At 45.7% G+C, this 12,756-nt stretch overlaps 1 long non-coding RNA gene across 3 annotated transcripts in view; it reads left to right on the forward strand.

The window, feature by feature from the left end:
- Nucleotides 1–12,756, forward strand: part of LOC135179028 (uncharacterized) — a 111,306-nt gene that overhangs the window by 85,415 nt on the left and 13,135 nt on the right. For all 3 annotated transcript variants that reach the window (XR_010303870.1, XR_010303868.1, XR_010303869.1), the window contains exon 2: nt 5,495–5,541. This is a non-coding gene — a long non-coding RNA (uncharacterized LOC135179028). The remainder of the gene's footprint in view (nt 1–5,494; nt 5,542–12,756) is intronic.

Consider the following 12,756-nt stretch of genomic DNA (forward strand, 5'->3'; position numbering starts at 1 on the left):
GTAGGAGATTTGTACCCTTTGAGTGCTTTGGTAGCTCAGATAGTCTTTAAACTCTAGATTTGGTAGGAGGTAGAAGCATTGTACCCCATGAGTATTTTGGTAGCTCAGATAGTCTTTAAACTCCAGATTTGGTAGGAAGTAGGAGATTTGTACCCTTTGAGTGCTTTGGTAGCTCAGATAGTCTTTAAACTCCAGATTTGGTAGGAAGTAGAAGCATTGTACCCCATGAGTATTTTGGTAGCTCAGATAGTCTTTAAACTCCAGATTTGGTAGGAAGTAGAAGCATTGTACCCCATGAGTATTTTGGTAGCTCAGATAGTCTTTAAACTCCAGATTTGGTAGGAAGTAGAAGCATTGTACCCCATGAGTATTTTGGTAGCTCAGATAGTCTTTAAACTCCAGATTTGGTAGGAAGTAGAAGCATTGTACCCCATGAGTATTTTGGTAGCTCAGATAGTCTTTAAACTCCAGATTTGGTAGGAAGTAGAAGCATTGTACCCCATGAGTATTTTGGTAGCTCAGATAGTCTTTAAACTCCAGATTTGGTAGGAAGTAGAAGCATTGTACCCCATGAGTATTTTGGTAGCTCAGATAGTCTTTAAACTCCAGATTTGGTAGGAAGTAGAAGCATTGTACCCCATGAGTATTTTGGTAGCTCAGATAGTCTTTAAACTCCAGATTTGGTAGGAAGTAGAAGCATTGTACCCCATGAGTATTTTGGTAGCTCAGATAGTCTTTAAACTCCAGATTTGGTAGGAAGTAGAAGCATTGTACCCCATGAGTATTTTGGTAGCTCAGATAGTCTTTAAACTCCAGATTTGGTAGGAAGTAGAAGCGTTGTACCCCATGAGTATTTTGGTAGCTCAGATAGTCTTTAAACTCCAGATTTGGTAGGAAGTAGGAGATTTGTACCCTTTGAGTGCTTTGGTAGCTCAGATAGTCTTTAAACTCTGAATTTGGTAGGAAGTAGAAGAATTGTACCCTTTGAGTGCTTTAGTAGCTCAGATATTCTTTAAACTCCAGATTTGGTAGGAAGTAGGAGATTTGTACCCTTTGAGTGCTTTGGTAGCTCAGTCTTTCAACTCAAGATTTGGTAGGAGGTAGAAGCACTGTACCCTTTGAGTGCTTTGGTAGCTCAGATATTCTTTAAACTCCAGATTTGGTAGGAAGTAGAAGCATTGTACCCCATGAGTGTTTTGGTATCTCAGATAGTCTTTTACCTCCAGATTTGGTAGCAAGTAGGAGAATTGTACCCTTTGAGTGCTTTGCTAGCTCAGTCTTTTACCTCCAGATTTGGTAGGAAGTAGAAGAATTGTACCCTTTGAGTGCTTGGGTATCTCAGATAGTCTTTAAACTCCAGATTTGGTAGGAAGTAGGAGATTTGTACCCTTTGAGTGTTTTGGTAGCTCAGATAGTCTTTAAACTCTAGATTTGGTAGGAAGTTTGGGAACTCAGTCGCACTTCTGAAGCCCAGTTTGATTTTCAGGGCTTCATCTTATCTAGTTTAAATTTTAGGGCTGAGTCAGTGGTCAGTTTCTATGTCAGGATAAGGACTTGCATGCTGCCTAGGACTGAAATCTCTTTAGTCAATGAGGCATTTGGATATGAAAGAACTTTCTTAAGAGCTCTGTAAGTGAAAGGAATTAAGCAGTTTAAATAGTAAAGGTTTGAATGCCAACTTGCCCATCAATTACACTTCTGCAGCTCCTACCCAGTGAGTACAAGTTGAATCAGAGTTCACCACTCCTTCTAGTGGGTTGTGTGACAAGAACTGGAAATTCCTGTTGTGGACATCACCTCGGTGCAATGGTAATTGCATGGGGCACTATGTGCCACTTCTACTTGTTTTGAAGGATGGAAAAATAGCCTGGTGTCAAAAAGAAGGTAGAATATGTGCCTGAAAAGAAAGAAAAGTCTTATCTGCTGTCATTTCATCTGTTCCAGTTGGCTGGCAAAGGGAATTTGCTGCCTGAACCTCTTTGCAAGTTGCTGATCAATGATGTTCCGATCGTGTTGTGTTATTGCATTCCTGACATGAATGGCATCACACCCAACCAATCCCATCTTCTTGTTCTGGCATTGATGACATGAATGGCAGCAACAAACCCAACTAATCATATCTTCTTCTCATTGTGGCATTAATGATGTGAATGCCATCCACAAACCAAAGGAATCCCATCTTTTTGGTTGATGAAAAGCTCAACATGAGCCTGCAGTGTGAGTGCAGCCCAGACAGCAACCCTGTGCTGGGCTACAGCAAGAGCAGTGTGACCAGAGGACAAGAGAGGGAATTCTGCTCCTTTGCTCTTCCAAGACCCCACTTGGAGTACTGTGTGCAGTTCTGGAGCCCCCAACACAAGAAGGACATGGAGTTCTTGGAGCTGGTCCAGAGGAGGCCACAGAGGTGCTGGGCCTCTTCTCCCAGGCAACCAGCAATAGAACAAGGGGACACAGTCTCAAGTAGTGACAGGGGAGGTCTAGGCTGGATGTTAGGAGGAAGTTGTTGTCAGAGAGAGTGATTGACATTGGAATGGGCTGCCCAGGGAGGTGGTGGAGGCACTGTCCCTGGGGGTCTTCAAGAAAAGCCTGGCTGAGGCACTTAGTGCCATGGTCTAGTTGACTGGCTAGGGCTGGATGCTAGGTTGGACTGGATGATCTTTGAGGTCTCTTCCAACCTGGTTGATTCTATGATTCTATGATCTTAAACCACAGCAGGCTGCTCAGAACCCCAAACCCCCTGGCGTGGCATGCTGGCAGGGATGGGCATCTACCACCTGTCTGAGCAAGATGGGCCAGTGTTTCACCATCATCATTGCTAGCAGTGTCCTTGCAGGCTGCCCAGGGAGCTCATGGATGCTATTCAAGGCCAGGTTGGATGAGGCCTTAGGCAATCTGGTGGGCTTTTTTCACATTATCTTCTTTATTTGGGTATATTTATTATGTATGTAATTTATTTACTTGTCTTGCCCAGGGAGGTTGTGGCTGCTCCCTCCCTGGAGGTGTTCAAGGCCAGGTTGGATGAGCCTTGAGTGACCTGTTCCAGTGGGAGGTGTCCCTGCCTATGGTGAGGGGTTGGAACTGGCTGAGCTTTGAGGTTCCTTGCAACCTAAACCATTCTATGATTTGTCCCGTTTGGAGGCAGTAAGAAACTTGTCCTAAGTGTACTACTTAAGCTTTCTTGCCAGAATGATTTAATTATTTCATAGGAAAAATGAGAAATAATCATTATTGCCTCTTTTTTCCCCCAGTTTCCCAAGTGAATAGCTTCTTCTATCTCCTCACCTTTGCTTTCAAGTTCTTTCTCCTGCTGTACATGGCTGGACAACTAACAGGAGTAAAATTTAGGCTCATTACCTTCTGAGGTGGAACTAAATCACTGTAGCAGCACTAATCTAAATGAACAGCAGGGAGCAGAGGGCAGTGCATCAGCAGCCTTCCTGCTGCAGTGAAGTTTTCTTTTCTAAGCAAATAATATTTTCTGGCTGAAAGTGGAAGGATCTGTTCAGACCCTACCCTCTATGGCACTTAAAGTCTCAAGTCATAAAGCTGCAGAATGGTTTAGGTTGGAAGGGACCTCAGAGCTCAGCCAGTTCCAACCTTCTGCCATAGGCAGGGACATCTCCAATTAGAACAGGTTGCTCAAGGCCTCATCCAACCTGATCTTGAACACCTCCAGGGAGGGAGCAGCCACAACCTCCCTGGGCAACCTGTGCCAGTGTCTCACCACCCTCACTGCAAAGAACTTCTTCCTAACATCTAGTCTGAATTTTCCCTCTGCCAGTTTAAACCCATTGCTCCTCATCCTGTCATTACAGGACCTTGTGAATAGTCCCTCCCAGTCCTTCTGTAGGCCTTCTTCAGATACTGGAAGGCCACTCTAAGGTCTCCTCAAAGTCATCTCTTCTCCAGGCTGCAGAGCCCCAACTCTCGCAGCCTGTCCTCATAGCAGAGCTGCTGCAGCCCTCTGAGTATCTTTGTGGCCTCCTCTGGACTTGCTCCAACAGTTCCATGTCCTTCTTGTGTTAGGGGCTCCAGAACTGCACACAGTACTCCAAGTGGGGTCTGAGGAGAGCAGAGCAAAGGGGCAGAATCCCCTCTCTTGCCCTGCTGGCCACACTTCTCCTGCTGCAGTTCAGGACATGGTTACTGTCTGGGCTGCACTCACGCTACTGGCTCATGCTGAGCTTTTCATTAACCAGGTCCTTTTCCTCATTAGAAAGCCCAATGAAGGTATCAAGTAACCACAAACCTTCCTCCAATGGAGGGTTTATGGAACTCCAGACTAGTGTCAAATGTGTATTAATCTGGCTTGTTGGTTTGGTGATTTCCTGTTGTCACCTCTGTTGAATTTCAGTCATATGAGTGGTTTCAATGATGTTGATTTAACGTTGGACCTGAGGAAAAATGTCTTGCCCAAAAGAAATACCCATCCCTGGAACAGGCTGCCCAGGGAAGTGGTAGAGTCATCATTCCTGAGGTGCTCTGGCACTTCGATGTCCTTTTTGGAGTAAGTGGCTCAAAACTGAAGCCAGTGCCTAAAGTGAGTTCAGCAGTGCCCAGTACAAGGGGACAGTCACTTACTTGGTCCTGTTGGCCACCCTGCTGCTGATAAAAGCCAGGATGCTGTTGGCCTTCTTGGCCAAGATGGGCACTCAGGTACTAGATGGGAGCAGGGTTGGTAAGTGTGGCCCAAGCTGGACTCTACACAGATTGCATCTGGTGACCTAAAACCACCATGGCCATTAGCCAGTGTCCCAAAGCAGCATCTCTAAAGGGTTTTTGAACGCCATCAGGGATGGTGACTCCACCACTGCCCTAGGAACCATCTTCCAATGCCTGACTGCTCTTCCAGTGAAGAAGTTTACCCTAATATCCAACCTAAACCTCCCCTGGCACAACTTGAGGCTATTTCCTCTCATAGCTTATTTGCCTGGGAGAAGAGACCCACACCCACCTCACTCCAACCTCTTTTCAGGGAGTTGTAGAGAGTGAGAGAGCCTCCCCTCAGCCTCCTTTTCTCCAGGATGAACAAACCCAGCTCTCTCAGCTGCTTCTCATAGGACCATCCAGACCCTTCACCAGCTTTGCTGCCCCTCTCTGGGCATGCTGCAGCACCTCTTAGAGCGAGGGGCCCAAAACTGAGCCTGTTATTCAAGGCGCAAACTGCACACACCTCGATGAGGAGATCCGAGGGTGGGATGGGTGAGGGGTTGGGAAGCAGCTGCCACATGGGTGCTGCAGCCTGCAGAAAGATGAAACAGCTGCAGAGTCACTCTGCAGCTGGAGGTAGCCATAAGGATTCCACCCAGCTGTGAACAGGAGGCAGAATTTCCCTCCAGGAGCTGAGTAAAGTGCAAGCTGGCTGAATCGTGGTTGCTCTGGAAACAGTCCTTTGAGTCTCTTTACTCTAGGAAGGGCAATTTCCCAATCATAACACTCCACTAATAATGTTTTGGGGTTTAATAACACTTTTTTTCCCTTCTTCTTTTTACAGGCAGAAGAGAAATAGGAAAGCAGAATTGCCACTGATGGTACACACAGGTAAGTGACCACACACCTGCTTGATTTCAGACCAGGGCATTAACATTAATGAGCACTGCACTAAGCTATAGCTGAAGGACTCATTAAACTAATTGCAAATGCTCATATTTGGTGCTATGGGTGTCTAAAAAGATTTGTTTCAACGTCTCCCATTTTGCCTTGGGGGTTAAGATCCGTGCAAAATCCACTCAGGAGCCTTTGCAAAACAGTCAAACCAGGGGGGGAGATGTTTTGAGAGGCACTACCAAATCCTCTGAGCAAAAATAGATCTTCATAAAGCGAGGTGTTAAAAAGGGCAGAAATGGTTAAAAGTCAGGTTTGAACTCATCCACAGCTTCTTTTTCGTGGTGGTAAGAATAAAAAGCAATCTCCTATTGTATGTCTGGGAGCTCTCACAGTGTTTTGCTGCTTGAAATGACTGCTCTTGTTAGAAAAAATGAGGCTGGTGGGTTGTCCTTTCCCTCCCCCACCCTCCCCCTCCCAGAAAGAAACAGCAGAAGCATCAAAATGACAAAGCAACAATCATCAAAAGCTGTGTGAGGTGCCTTTTTTTTCCCTTTGTGGTTGTTAGAGAGGATAAAGCTTTTGTTGGAAAGAAAGCATAGAAGTATCCCAGAGGCGATAAAAATCTATAGGAAGATCTGTCCCAGAGTGAGCAAAGGCAAAAAGCAAAGACACCAGATATGGAATGTGGGTGAAATTGGTTCTTCACTATTTAGGAGAGATGTAATTTTGATGAATTGATATTTAGGAGGGAGTGGTGAGGAGTCTCAGGTTGGGGAGTTGTATAGCACAGAGTGAGGAGTGTGTGAGAAGCCTACATGTTGAGAGCCATCTCGTTTGAACCGTACTATTACCTAGAAAGGTTGGAGCAGATGATCCTTGGGGTCCTTCCAGCCTGGCATCCTGTGATCTTGTGATTCACAGTCACTGCAGTAACAGAGAGGCTTTAATCTTTCTTTCCTCTGATCACTCCTGCACTTTCCAGCACAACTCCATGCTATCTGTGATGACAGTTCATGTTATGTTTGTTGTTAAAGCGTCGCATGGCAGTGTCCTTCATCTGCTGCTCTGAAAGCCCAGGAGTTATGAAACCTGCTCTCAGAGGGGACTCTTGAATTGAACGGCCCAGAACTGGGCACAGGACTCAAGGTGTGGCCTGACCAGTGCTGAGTACAGGGGCAGAATAACCTCCCTTGTCGTAATGGCCACACTGTTCCTGATGCAGGCCAGGATGCCATTGGCTCTCTTGGCCACCTGGGCACACTGCTGGCTCATCTTCAGCTACTCCCTACCAGTACCCCCAGGTCCCTTTCTTCCTGGCTGCTCTCCAGCCACTCTGTCCCCAGCCTGTAGTGTTGCTTGGGGTTGTTGTGGCCAAAGTGCAGAGCCCTGCACATGGCCTTGCTAAAGACCTCATTGCTGTCTACAACTACCTGAAGGGAGGCTGTAGCCAGGTGGGGGTTGGTCTCTTCTCCCAGGCAACCAGCAATAGAACAAGGGGACACAGTCTCAAGTTGTGCCAGGGGAGGTCTAGGCTGGATGTTAGAAGGAAGTTGTTGGCAGAGAGAGTGATTGGCATTGGAATGGGCTGCCCAGGGAGGTGGTGGAGTCACCGTCCCTGGAGGTGTTCAAGCAAAGCCTGTCTGAGGCACTTAGTGCCATGGTCTGGTTGATTGGCTAGGGCTGGGTGCTAGGTTGGCCTGGATGATCTTGGAGGTCTCTTCCAACCTGGTTGATTCTATGATTCTTTTAATGGTTTATGAAAATGAGAGTAGATCAATTTTCGTAGAGTCCAGACCTCCCTAAAGAGTATTACCTAGCAAAGATGATGCTTGTATCTGTGCTGGACTGAGTAGCCTCTCTTCAAAAGCTGTTGTCAGTTTTCTGCCACTCGTTCCGAGCAGGACACTGAGGTGCTGTGATGGGTCCAGAGAAGAGCTGCTAAGGTGATGAAGGGCCTTGAGTGCACGTCCTGTGAGAAATGGCTGAGGGAGCTCAGGTTGTTTAATCTTCAAAAGAGGAGGCTGAGGGGAGACCTCATCACCTTCTACAGCTGCCTCTAAGGAGGATGGGTGGGCCACAGTCCCTGCTTGCATGCAATGAGCCACATGCAATGGCTTCAAAGTGTGCCAAGGGAGGTTCAGGTTGGCTGTTAAGAGAAAAATCTTTACAGAATGTTTTTTTTTGGCATTAGATGTACTAGTTTGAAGCTAGCTAGAATGTTTTGGTGAGAAGACCTAAATTATGGGCTGTGAAAGGGAAACAGGATAATGTCTACTTCACTCATTGGCTTGCTGAGATATATAGGAGCAAGAATCCAAACATAGATAGAGGAGTCGCTGCTGCTTCTTGGGGCATTGCCTGAGCTGCATTTCTCTCTAGCCTCTCTGCTGTCTCTCTGATTAATCCACTTTGCTTCCTCACCCCCTGGCCTAACCTCCATTCTCCCTTGGGACTGGGGTAAGGTTGAGAGGGGTGGGAGAAGGTGGAAGGGCAGTTGGGAGCCCCTCCTGGGGACTCAGGTTTCTGGGGGGGGAGTTGTGTTTCTATATTACCTTTTACCTTGTATGTTTCTATCTATAACTGTATATACTGTAAATATCTGCTTGTATATTGAGCTAGGCTGTAAATATAAACTTCATTCAAATTTCCAGAGAGGGTTAAGTCTACTCTGGGTGATTAATAAAGTGGGGGGTGGGGGGCAGGGAACACCCAAACCACCACTTTAGAACAGGCTGCCCAAGGAGGTGGTGGAGTCACCATCCCTGGAGATAATTAAAAGATGCATGGACACAGTGCTTAGGACATGGTTAAGTGGCAACAGCTTAGTAGTAGTGGTGGGATTGTGAGCTGTAGGTGTGTGGCTGGACCTAATGATCCCAAAGGTCTCTTCCAACCTCAACAGTTCTATGACTCCATGATATACACTCTGTGGTGGAAAGCACCCAGATTGTCAGACCAAACACAGGTATGGACCTATAGCAGCCAGCACCACATATGACCTGCGGGGTGCTGCTTCATACAGTCAGTCATAAGATGGTTTGGGTTAGATGGGACATCTTCAACTAGACCATGCTGCTCAAAACCTCATCCAGCCTGGACTGCTTCCTTCTAGAGACTTTCCTAGAGGGAAAAAAAATCATCTTAACTTTAAGATCAGAATGAGAGAATGTATTAAATTAGCCATGTGCTGATTTTAGAACTTTATCTGTCTTATTGCATTTCTTCACATTATGAAGAAATCCTGTGGTTAATATATTGGTGGCTTGCTTCCAGATGTCATTTTTTGCCAGCTGTTTGGCACTGATAAGATATAAATTTAAGTTATCTTCTGGAGCATATCAGAGGATGCTTATTAAAGGATGACTGAATCATGTCTACTGCTCACAAATGAAGCCATTGCTGTTAATATTTGCACTACTACCATTGGGACCTTGACCCATTTAGAGGAGTCATCAAGTGAACCTACTTTAGCAGGGAGATTCAACTAGATGATCTCCAGATGTCCCTTTTAATCCTCACCATTCTGCAGTCTTGTGACTATTGCTTCTTATAAAAGCAACCTACATCTTCCAGAGATCTCCATCTAAGAACTGCTGTCACTTCATGATTTCATATTTGCTTTTTCAAACTCATGCAAGGATTTATGGAGGGGGGGGAAAAGAAACTTTGAAGTAGGTGTCAGAAGTCTGCAAATTAGGAATGGTGAACTAATTTATCTTCCCAGCATTAATCCAGATGTGTGAAAATAAGAAGGCTAATAAAGAATGTGATTTCTGTAAGCCAAAGCTCTATTGTATTAGCCAAGTGTAGGGTCCTGCTCCTGCACCAATACAGGTGAAGAGTTGACCTGCTGTAGAATAGCTCTGAGGAGACAGACCTGGGAGTGCTGATGGACAAGTTCACCATGAGCCATCAGTGTGCCCTCAGGGTCAAGAATACAAATGGTCTGCTGGGGTGCATTGATAAGAGTGCAATCAGCAGGTCAAGGGAGATTTTTTCCCCCCTTCTCTATGATGCCCTAGTCTGGTCACATCTGGAGTCCTGGCTCCAGTTCTGGGCTCTCCCATTCAAAAACTCTTGGGAACTACTGGAGAGACTCCAGCAGATGCTACAAGTATACGGAGGTAGCAGGAGCATCTCTGTGAGGTGCAAAGGCTGAGAGACCTGGGGCTGTTTCGCTTGGAGAAGAGCAGCCTGAGAGGGGAAGTGGTCAGGAGGATGGACCAGACTCTTTTCAGTGGTGCCCAGAGACAAGACCAGGGTCAATGGGCACAAAGTGGAACCCACAAACTGGGCATGTTTCATCTGAACGTGAGGAGAAACTTCTTTGTTTTGATGGTTACTGAGGCACCAGAGCAGGCTGCCCAGAGGGGTTGTGGAGTCTCCTTCTCTGCAGAGATTCCAAACCTGCCTGGATATTGTGATGCTGGGCAACCTGCTGTGGGCAGCACTAGATGATCTTGTGAGGTTATTTCCAACCCCTGCCATGCTGGGACTCTGTTATTCTGTGAGTTTCCCAAGACAAAACAGGAGCAATCTCCTCTGTTGAACGGGACTGAGCAATCTGACATATCACGGAGTACAAAGCAATTCTGGGGTGATTCATTCTGAGATGAAATCAATTGCAGTCAATCTTCTGTAGTGTCTCCTAAGGGAGGAGAATGAACCTTTTCCTTATCACATCCAGCAGAAAAAGAAGACATTCTTCCATTTACATCATGATTTTTCCTCTGAATTTTCTCTCTGTTACTTCTTGGTTGTTTTTTCCATTGAGTCTTCTCTTGACGTGGTTTAAAACACAGGGATTATCCTTTGCATCTGACACAAATCAGGTGCCTGCCCTGTTCCCTGCCATCCTGATGCTTCATGTTGCTTTGTGTGCTGGAGTTATTTAAGCAAGCAAAGCTCCCTACATCCAAACTGGGAGCTGAGCCCTTGTCATCACACAGAACCTCTCCTCTCATCAGTATGTTGTTGAGGGTCCCTTTGGATAAAGAAAAATACCAAATCCTTTCTCTAAAAAATGTGCAGATCAAATTTGACATTTGTAGGACAGCAAAGGCTGTCTCTGATGTCTGCCTCTGTCTCACAGCCACAGAGATGTCGTCCCTGCGTGCTTTTCAGCTCATGTTTTCTCACTCAGGAGCATGTCCTACATTCCTACCTTTACAGGCGTTATTATTATGCAAGGCTGTATTACAAATCCACGCCAGAATTTTTGGTGGAAGTGATTAGGAAAAGGAGACAGAAGCTGATCCAAAGCCAATCTTGACTTCCCTTCCTTAAAATTTTAACCAAATCTTATGGTTATGGTCCAGAAGGCAGCCCTAGCATCTATAAATACAGTTTTTTATTAGCTCTCTTACAGGCTTATCATAGAATCAACCAGGTTGGAAGAGACCTTCAAGCTCATCCAGTCCAAGCTACCCACCCCTATCCAATCAACTTGAGCATAGAATCATAAAATCAACCCAGCCCTATCCAATCAGCTAGAGCATAGAATCATAAAATCAGATCTTCAAGCTCTGTCAGTCCAACCTACCCACCCCTATCCAATCAACTAGAGCATAGAATCATAAAATCAACCAGGTTGGAAGAGACCTTCAAGCTCATCCAGTCCAAGCTACCCACCCCTATCCAATCAACTTGAGCATAGAATCATAAAATCAACCCAGCCCTATCCAATCAGCTAGAGCATAGAATCATAAAATCAGATCTTCAAGCTCTGTCAGTCCAACCTACCCACCCCTATCCAATCAACTAGAGCATAGAATCATAAAATCAACCAGGTTGGAAGAGACCTTCAAGCTCATCCAGCCCAACCTACCCAGTCCTATCCAATCAACTAGACCACAGAATCAGCCAGGTTGGAAGAGACCCCCAAGCTCATCCAGTCCAATCTAGCACCCAGCCCTATCCAATCAGCTAGACTATGCCACTGAGTGCCTCATCTAGACTTGGAGAAGGGTGGCTGGAAAGCTGTATGGTAGAAAAGGCCCAGGGGGAGTTGTTTTATAACTGGCTGAACATGAGCCAGAAGTGTGCCCAGGTGGTAAAGATGACCAACAGCCTCCTGGCCTATATCAAGAATAGTCTGACCAGCAGGACTAGGACAGTGATTGACCCTCTTGTATGGGGCACTGCTAAGATCACACCCCAAGCACTAGGCTGTCTTTTGGGTCCCTTTCTACAAGGACATTTTGTAGCTGGAGCAGGTTCAGAGAATCTGGTGAAGTGTCTGGACAAGACATGTTCTAAGGAGCAGTTGAGGCAACTGAGTCTGGAGAAACAGAGGCTGTGAGGATAGCTTCTCACTGCAGCTCTCTGAAAGAAGGTTGGAATGAAGTGGAAGTCAGTCTCTTCTCCCAAGCAACACATAATAGGACAGGAGGAAATGGCCTCAAGATGCCCTAGAGAAGATTTAGGTTGGATATTAGGAGCAATTTCTTTACTGAAAGAGTGGTCAGACTTTGGAACAGGCTGCCCAGGGAGGTGGTGAAGTCAGCATCCCTGGAGCTGTTCAGAAAATGTGCAGACAGGGCCCTTCAGGACATGTTTTAATGGCCATGGATAGACAGCTGGACTTGATCTTAAAGGTCTTTTCCAACCAAAATGATTCCATGATTCTATTCTATGGTTTTATATTATGCTTTTGGAGATTTCCATATTGAAAAGGATATTCTAAATATTTTATCAATATTTAGCTATGAGAAGTATTTTGAATAAAAGTAGGTGTGATTCACACCCTCTTTACATAACTCATGAATTAATATTTACTTCAGCTAGCTCTGTCTTCAGGCTTGCTTGAAATATCATGTGAGGTTTCTGTATAAAATTACAGCCACTTGTAGAGTCTCCTTGGAGACTTCACAAGCTCTCTGGCTTCAGCAATTCATGTGGATGTCAAGGGTCATGGCTGGGCTGGCCACAAGAGGAGAGCCAGAGGCTCCCTATGAATGCCTCTGCCTTCCCAAAGAGAAGAAAAAGGGAGGAAGGCAGAGAATTTGATGGGCTGGGAAAGAAGCTAAAGCATCTGGGATGGAAATAAGAACAAACCAATGAAATAGAGACAAAGAAAGATAAAGCAATATCCAACCAAAACCCTGTCACCATTGTCACCACTGATGCTGGGGGCAGGCACTGGGGAAGTCCTAAGCTGGACTCAGCAGCAGACAGGAACTAGAACTGGAAATGGGTTCAGGAACACAG

This window comes from Pogoniulus pusillus, chromosome 10 (assembly GCF_015220805.1).
Source record: "Pogoniulus pusillus isolate bPogPus1 chromosome 10, bPogPus1.pri, whole genome shotgun sequence".
In the NCBI taxonomy this organism is placed as follows: domain Eukaryota; kingdom Metazoa; phylum Chordata; class Aves; order Piciformes; family Lybiidae; genus Pogoniulus; species Pogoniulus pusillus.